Source organism: Dermacentor andersoni, chromosome 11, assembly GCF_023375885.2.
Source record: "Dermacentor andersoni chromosome 11, qqDerAnde1_hic_scaffold, whole genome shotgun sequence".
In the NCBI taxonomy this organism is placed as follows: domain Eukaryota; kingdom Metazoa; phylum Arthropoda; class Arachnida; order Ixodida; family Ixodidae; genus Dermacentor; species Dermacentor andersoni.
The window spans coordinates 43,243,789-43,253,405 of record NC_092824.1 but is presented as its reverse complement, the minus strand read 5'-3'; positions in this window follow the sequence as shown (position 1 = coordinate 43,253,405).

Genomic DNA, 9,617 nt, shown 5'->3' with positions numbered 1-9,617 from the left:
GAGAAATAACACTTATCTCCGACAGTCGATTAACGCCGCAGATGGTCTTCCTCCGCAGCGCCTCTATCCGACGGCCGGGGATACCGAAGGACTCGGCGAAAGCTAAAGCTTGGCTGATTATTTCTCGTCTATGAGTCTTGCTGTCCGGGTGGCGTAGTAAGGCCTCTCCTGCAGGATTCTGTCGTGCTCGAGTTGTCGTGTGTCGCTTCGCACGTCCGCACCATGTAGACCGTCGTCGCTACGTTTTTGCAGAATCTGCACTGGGCTTTGGAGGCTTCCGGATGGAACTTTCTATATATTATATTCACCATTCTAACGTCGCGAAAGCACAGCTAGCTCTGCATCGCTACTTCATCGCGCGGAGCAAGTCGTGAAAAAGTGCTCGTGCGAATGAAATGCGCGTCTGTGTCGAGCTTTCTCTTTTGCCTGCATTAATCTCAGCGCATTTCAATATCTCGAAGGCAAAACATGTTCTAATGCAGTAACTTTCCACCTAAATATTCATTAATTGGCATCGTGCCAGTTGTTTTCTTTCTTTTTTTTATGTAATGAAGTGATTGCAGTTGTAGCTGAAATGAAAGCGAGCATGAACGCTTATGGCAATTTATTGCTTAAAAAAATTTCGAGTAAGCAGCAGGTCATTTTCACTTTATTTAATAAAGTCCGCAGCCCAAGCGACGGCAAACAACGTTACCTTGGTTCTGGCCAGCTACGTGGCAATTGTATATTTTTGAAAGTATGGCACAAGTTACGTAGGACACCCAGTATATCACAGGTTTCAGTTTTCACTGGTGATGGATATTGCCACGCTGCACTCTTGTTTCTGGTGCGTTGGCATTTAACCGCGATAGCGTTAAAGGTCAACTGCAAGGAAATTACGGACCATGTAGAAAGCCCCGTTTCAGATAATGTAGACATACAGTAGCCTGTGTGGAAAACTTTATGCCTGAAATGCGCTCACAAAAATCGATGTTTTTCATACCGAAAGCGAAAAAAAAACGCAGTCATTACCAGTCGCAGGAAGTGACGTACTATGCAGACTGTAGAGAACTAAAGCCCCTCCATCCACGCGCCACCGCTGCTTTCTTAAGTAGCGGGAGCCTTTGTTGTGCGCCGCCTTTTCCCCTCACACCAAATCCGGTTCCGGCATTTCCGTTTCCGGCATTTTCGGTTTAAAAATTTCCGGTTCCGGCATTTCCGCTTCCTGGAGTAGCGCTGCGGGAATTTCTGCTTTGATGGCACGGAGGAAGGAAACTAAGGAGAGGCCCTGACGTCACTCTTTGTGAAGCAAAAGTGAAGCCGGAATTTGGCGTTGCTCATGGCGATGCTCCGCCTTTTGGGCCACCCTCCTCGCTTGTTTACATCTTTCGCGAAACCACGCCGCGCTGCGCGTGGTGTCGCGCGCGGAGCGCGCGCGCTCGCGCAACATCTGGCAGAGCACGGTGCAGGTAACACAGCGCAACAAGACACGGTGACTAACGCAAACCCGCCCACTCAGCGCCTTTGCCACGGCCCGAAACCTACCAGAGCAACACGTGTGAGCGCTCAAAACCATAACAACGCCGCCATTGTGGCCCAAAAGGCGTGGCCATACAAGAGAAAAAATAAAAAAGCAGCAAAAAAATGAAAACCTACTACGTCATTTCCGCCACACTTTTCTCCTAGCGCGCGGAGGGGGTAGGGCCTCTCAGTTTCCTTCCTCCGTGTTTGATGGCGAGACGCCTGCGCGTGCTTAGCAGAGCTGTGGCAGTCACCATAAGAAGAATGCAAAGGGGACAAGCTGCTGTATTCCGCTGAAGTAGTAGTTCGCTGTCGCTGTTTTCCAAATGCACGAAAAACGGCAGTGGTCTCCAAGCGCCCAGGGACTACATTCCACTGTACGTGTGTCGCTCGTGGCACAACCAGTCGCAGGTTGACGCGAAGCAGCGAACACGGGCAGATCGCTGATTACAATAGGCGGTGGTTCTTGGATGGAATCACATTCGCAGTTTAAACCGCAGCTGGTGCAATTAAAGCCTCTGCATCGACGCCAAAGTAAACAACGCTAAAAAGCATAGCGTCACTTTCACTCGGAACAGGAAGCTGCAGATGCGTAAGTTCCGCTTGACGCCGGAAGCTAAGGCGGTGAGTTGGAGAGGAGCGTGGAGGAGGAGGGCAGGTTGGCGGTACTTGGTCGGCGGAAACGTGTATGGAGGGGTAAAATAGAGAACCAGCGCCTGGGTCGTCTGCTTCCCTCAAGGAGGTTTGGAGTGGAAGTGGCTTACCGAAAGTGACGCTGGTCGCCGCCATCTTGCTCGTGGCAAAAAGCCCGCGCCGCCGCGGTTAGTCGTCATAGGAGGACAGCACGGAGTGTGCTGCCGCGCTGCTGTTGTAATGGTATTTCGTGCATGTGGCATGCTTGAGCATTGCAGCACCTCAGTAAGCCATGGTGAAAGCCTGCGTTGCTTTCGGCTGTAGAGAAGCCGGGAATAGGCTCTGTATAGTCGGGTTTGCGGCTACTCTGGTGCCATCTACCGCAGCTGCGCAACAGCACTGGGAAAGTGGCGCTGCGGCACCCCGGCCTGCTCGACGCGTATTCCCTCTTTATTCTGTGGTATTCCCGCGTACTGCACTTCGTGTCGGTCACGGTTGGGGCCGTTTTGCTTACTTCGTTACCCCCACCCCCGTCCCTTTTTTTTCTTATACGTCTTGCGACATCGCAATGACATGCACTTCATGGGCAAACGTCGAAATTAACGGAGGCGCGATAGAGACCGCGTCAGAAAATGGCCGAGTCAGCTGTTCAACATTTAACAGAAATTTGTGGCAACTGCGCTGATTTGACGACTCCTTCCTGTAGCGTTAGCACTGGGTATGATCAGGATGATGATGAGCAATATTTTATGCCGAGGAAGCTTACTTTATGCTGGCGAGCGCCAATTCATACACGACCCTCGTTTTTTCCCGCTGGCGTCAGAGGCGCCGTTTCACGTGGTGCGATTTTTCTTGTGAATTTACCTTTGCCATATCGCATTGCAAAAGCAAAGCGCATATCCAAGCAAAGGAATTTTACAGCGAAATCTGACCTCGTGAAAGGGGCATGATGGACCTTGATCATTGTACATGATGAAAAACGAACATTACCATCATTTAACTTAAGATCGCGTGGTTTGTAAATCTCATTTTTCAGTGCAGACTTAAGTTGACCCACTCCTACTATAAGCTTCCCCATGCATTTTCTATGGAAGCCTATGTATACATATGGCTATATAAAACTGATCATATGGGTATTCTCACTTATCATTTTTTTTTCAATTGTTCCTTCGCCCATAAAGCTACCGATCATCTACACTTACACTACTATAACGATTAAATGTCCTACCTTTCAAAATTACGCATTTCTGTGCAGAAATAAGTCGCTACAGTTTTCGTGTAACGGACAGATTTTGCTGGGGTACTCGCCAAAGAATGCTTACGCATTAAAAGACCCAATAGATAAGGGTTCGCTTGTCTCACTTGCCGCCCCAAGCGACTCGTAGCTGCGCCGATTACGTCGGCAAGTAGGTCCCGGTTCTGCGTTCAGCAGTGAACCGCAACAGACCACTTTTAACTGCTTCAATACCGCAAACATTTGCGTTTGGCGACGTGCACCAGACGACTGTGAAGTTCACAGGACGTTAGAACACCGCGATGTCACTCATTCACTTGCAGTCAAGATCGCACCCGATCCGGATCGAATGTCTGAATATCGATCAAGCATGGCCGCTGCTACACGCTCCTACAATCCGAATCGAGATAGTTTGCCCCACTAGGCATGACGGTGCTGACGACCGCCTACGATCGTGATCGTAAAGCTCGAACTCGATGCGCGGATCGCGATTGACTGAACGCAGATTGAGCAAAATCGCAGTCGAAAGTGACCGTGCACGCTGTACCCGGTCCAGGTCGAGCTGTATGGCTATCCGAAGTAACAGTGTGACAGGCACATCAAATATGGTAGGCCGCGGTGTACAAAGCGCCGGAGCGAAATGAGGCATGCATTGCCAACAGTGAGGCGACGATTAAAACTCGATCAACCTAACAAAAACACAACGTTTTTCATTCCCGCTGAAGTGTGCCGTGTTTACGAAGCGCTTTTTTTTTTTCTGCCGCGTTTACCTTGGAAGCTTCTGTTCATTCTTGAAAGCACTGGCACAGCGCCCGTACACACCAGTGCCAAGTAATTATGATGAAAAATATTTATATAACATACCGTCGTTAATTGCCAATACTCCCAGGTAATATATTACATCTCGTTATTCCGTAAAACTAGCCCCTTTGAAATTCCTAACTTGTGGTTATGTTTAGGGCTGCTGTTTAACTATAGTCCACAGATATAGTGGTAGGTATAGTATAAAGAAAATAACTTCCTGGCGCCGCCAATTGTTAATTTTGCTCGTCTGCTGCGAAGTGGATCAACTAAACATATGTATGGCCGATTTCTTAGTCAGCCAAAACTCAACACAAGTTAAACCTGAACATTTTTGCTTTTATTCACACATCCCATACTGGAAAAAGACTGACCTCCACGCAATGCGAAAGTGTCAATCTGCAGATGCAATTTTCATTCACTACTGAAATTTGCACAGAATGATAGAACATAGATACCTGAAGATCGAAACCAATGCGAAAATTAACCATCACGGGCAGGTCACATGGAACTTGACTCACGTATTTTACGACGGCGACACATTTTGTGGCTTACAGAAAGAAGGTAGAGTGCAATACATGTATTTCATTGACAGTATGACACATAAGGACCCACATAATTTTAAGCTGGCTACATGCATCTGCATGAACAGGAAGTAGCCTATAAGTGTTCTCATTATTTGAACTACATGTCGAATGAGGGAGCATACTTCTATAGCGCTTACAAGCGCATGTAATCTGCCTGTCGTCACACTTTGCGTCATATTCATATATACAGAAAAGTACGGCGAGTATAAGGACACTATTTTGACACAAGAGCAACGCAAGGAACCGACCATTCATAAAAAAAATTCATAGCATGGTTCATCGCAAGAGGGATTACCAGTTCGTACTTAGAGAAAAGTGTACAACAGCTGTGCCTTACCAGTGCTCACCTACGGGGCAGAAACCTGGAGGCTTACGAAAAGGGTTCTACTTAAATTGAAGACGACAAAACAAGCTATGGAAAGAAGAATGATGGGTGTAACGTTAATGGATAAGAAGAGAGCAGATTCGGTGAGTGAACAAACGTGAGTTAATGACATCTTAGTTGAAATCAAGAAAAAGAAATGGGCATGGGCAGGACATGTAATGAGGAGGGAAAATAACCGATGGTCATTAAGGGTTACGGACTGGATTCCAAGAGAAGGGAAGCGTAGCAGGGGGCGGCAGAAAGTTAGATGGACGGATGAGATTAAGAAGTTTGCAGGTACAACAAGGCCACAATTAGCACATGACCGGGGTAGTTGGAGAAGTATGGGAGAGGCATTTGCCCTGCAGTGGGCGTAGCCAGGCTGGTGGTGATGATGATGATGATGATGATGATGATGATGATGATGACTTAATTAGCATTAGATAGTCTATACGTGTATCACTAGTATTATTAAATACATTTTGCCGGCAAACCAAATAACATTGCGCCTCGTCTATACAGGTGCTCAAAAACTTGCGCTCACCGAAGCTGAGCCTAAAGCAAGGTAACTGAACAATGAAAACGAACACAAAGTACTTGTGCTTACCAGCTGGCATTAATAAACCTGAAAAACTTCGCAGAACTTGAATTCCCGGTGTTAGGATACCACACAGCCGAGCAACACATGCGATGTCCCGTTTCAGCCATCTTCGTGTAATGCTTGGTTGACCTGGTTTCCTGAGTCTTCCGTTCGTTGCACGCCTGATTAAGCGGCTCTGTCTTATCTTTCCCATCTTCATACTTGAGACGACAACCGAGGCAGATGACCAAGCGCGATCCGACTTTTGATATCGTTGAGTGAGTGGCAAGGGTGAGCGGAGGTAAGCTCGGCGGACGCAAGAAAACAACCCCTCCCCGCGCTTGCCCGATTTAAAATGCACAAAAAGAGAAATAAAAAAAAATCACGTTATTATGTTCGGCAACCGCTTGGAGCGCGCACGTTCCCTGAAGTCGAAACTAGCACTCGCCTTCAGGGGGTTGACTCGAGTGCCGCTATGGTGGCTAGACACCCATATAGTGCCACGCATATTCCGCGGCCCGCCCTCTTTTGCCCCCGGCAATATGGCCGCTGTCGGCTTCACTCGCTCACGTAGGCGGCCGCGGCGGCTGCCACTCCAGAAGTTCTAATATATAACCCATAGAGTTCCACACTTAGAGTGTACTAGACGGTGATTGAGCGGGCCGAACGGCGCTCTCTCGCTGAGGCATTGCATGTGGAAAATTTTTGCGAGGGCGCTGCGAGCGAACTGGATTGGGGCGGAAACGAGCTTCGCGGCATATTCAACGTAATTTCGCGGCGGGCCTTGAGACCGATTGAGCACGTACGCTCTTATAATAGTGCTTTATTCTCACTTTAAATTTATACTGACACCTTTTTACTGCGTACACATATTTGAGGCATGGGTTATACAAGATGACGTGCTCAATTTTGCTGTCCTTGTCAAGTGCGTCGTCTGCTAGCGAGCGCGCGTTCGTTGCTCGGACGCTCAGTTTTTTTCGCAGAAAGTCTCTGCAGTAAGATTATTTATGGTTTTACTTGCATTGTTGCGCCGGCGAAGTTTATCGACAGGTACCAATTGTAGTTTTAGCCAGGTGAACTGCTACCTTTAACACGGTTTTCTAATCTAATGCTAATTAAGTCATCATCATCATCATCAGCCTGGTTACGCCCACTGCAGGGCAAAGGCCTCTCCCATACTTCTCCAACAACCCCGGTCATGTACTAAATTGTGGCCATGTCGTCCCTGCAAACTTCTTAATCTCGTCCGCCCACCTAACTTTCTGCCGCCTCCTGCTACGCTTCCCTTCCCTTGGAATCCAGTCCGTAACCCTTAATGAACATCGGTTATCTTCCCTCCTCATTACATGTCCTGCCCATGCCTATTTCTTTTTCTTGATTTCAACTAAGATGTCGTTAACTCGCGTTTGTTCCCTCACCCAATCTGCTCTTTTCTTATCCCTTAACGTTACACCCATCATTCTTCTTTCCATAGCTCGTTGCGTAGTCCTCAATTTAAGTAGAACCCTTTTCGTAAGCCTCCAGGTTTCCGCCCCGTAGGTGAGTACTGGTAAGACACAGCTAGTATACACTTTTCTCTTGAGGGATAATGGCAACCTGCTGTTCATGATCTGAGAATACCTGCCAAACGCACCCCAGCCCATTATTATTCTTCTGATTATCTCCGTCTCATGATCCGGATCCGCCGTCACTACCTGCCCTAAGTAGATGTATTCCCTTACCACTCCCAGTGCCTCGCTACCTATTGTAAATTGCTGTTCTCTTCCGAGACTGTTGAACATTACTTTAGTTTTCTGCAGATTAATTTTTAGACCCACTCTTCTGCTTTGCCTCTCCAGGTCAGTGAGCATGCATTGCAATTGGTCCCCTGAGTCACTAAGCAAGGGAATATCATCAGCGAATCCCAAGTTACTAAGGTATTCTCCATTAAATTTTATCCCCAATTCTTCCCAATCCAGGTCTCTGAATACCTCCTGTAAACACGCTGTGAAAAGAATTGGAGAGATCGTATCTCCCTGCCTGACGCCTTTCATTATTAGGATTTTGTTGCTTTCTTTATGGAGGACTACGGTGGCTGTGGAGCCGCTATAGATATCTTTCAGTATTTTTACATACGGCTCGTCTACACCCCGATTCCGTTATGCCTCCATGACTGCTGAGGTTTCGACAGAATCAAACAGCAGATCTACAACTATCTCTACATGTATGTGAGGCATGCCGTTCCTGTAAATGCTTCATTAATGTCCTTATGTTAGTGCACCGGATAACTGAAAGCAGCCGTTTATAATACAAAAGCTGCTTAGTTGAGCGGACGTACATCGGGAACGGCATTACATTTACGTATGAAACATAAGATAAGCGTAACATGTTTTTCTCGGAAATCAGACTCGAGAATAATTTATTTCGTTTACACCCCTAGGAGAAACCCGAAGGACGCAACTACTTGTTTTTCCTTCTTTTTTTATTTAAACAAATTCTAGCGTTTTACGTCCGGCGATATGCTTATGAGGCACCCTGTTCAGTTCTCACCACCTGCAGGGGTTCTTTAACGTGCACCTGAACAGAAGTACACGAGTGTTTTTTCCATCTCGTTCCCATCGAATTCCGCGACCTGGTTTGGACCTGTGAGCTCGAGTTTACCAGTTCAACGCCATATCCACTATGTAGCCACTAATTAAGCTACCGCGCCGGTTTTTCTTTTCTTTTTTTCTACAGCGAAGCTGTTGAGGGCTACTTTCCCACTATCGTGTACGCGTGTAGAAAAATATCCCGAAGATAGTACAATGCCGGGACAACCCGCGGCGGAGGTGACGCAGGCATTAAGCACTCCCAATACGTTAGCCGATCCCGAAGATAAATTTGCAATGCCGGAACGACCCGCGGCGGAGGTGCAGTTCGCCATTGAGGGGCCCACATACACAGCTTCGCAGGACATCCTTCCTCACAAAGTGGAAGGGCACTGAGTTTTCTTTTGTCGTTGTTTGTTGTTAAGCATGGACTAGACAAAAAATTTCGCACCACTTACGGGCCAACGATTAGCATATATAATAGCTACCTAAAACTGCTTTCGATGCCCGAGTGCCTACCGCAATAAAAGAACCCGTGCCAATTACTCCGCGTTGTGTTACGCGAGAAAGACGTAAACATGAATGGAATGTTGCACTGCAGTCCTTTGTTTTTTCTATAATAATACTTCCCGTAAATCTGAGTACAGTGCACCGGATGGGGCCGATATGTTTTATTTGTTTGAAGCGGGAAGCAGGAAGTTTACGTATGTTTTTCCGTCTGCGTTTCGCAAGACCTACTTACGGGAAACTATATGCGCAAAAATACACACGGAAGATACATGCTGCTTGAAGATCAATAAAAATATTTCATATCCAAAGGGAAGCATCCGTGAATCGTGCAGTGTCCAAGTATTTTGTTGTTCCGCACACTAACATAGTACAATAAAAGCCGACACTGCTGCCACAACGCACGCACAGTCACCGAGCTGCATTAAAAATAAATAAAATGAAATATAGAAGAGAAAGAAAGGTATGTATTCCTAAGGCATAAATACATGTCATATAAAATTAAAAGCACAATTTGAGCGGTCTGATCGCAAACAGTAGCGAGCGAAGCTGTACGAACGACCTCGCCAAGCAGATTCGCCAGCAGTTTCCAACGGCTCGACCTTGATGTGGCCCGATCGCAGCGCCGCCACGATATTTTTCGTCATCGCCCTCCTCACTGAAAAGCATGCGCCGCCCCAGCCGCTTGTTCCACCAATCTTGCACTCCCACACTTTAAATTCCCATGAATATCACAGTGCAGCAGCGCCAGATTTCCCTCTAGGTAATGTAATGAGAAACTTTGTGCCAGAGGCATGACCTTCCATAAATGCATGGACAGCTTTTACCGCGTGCTAGCTGAGCT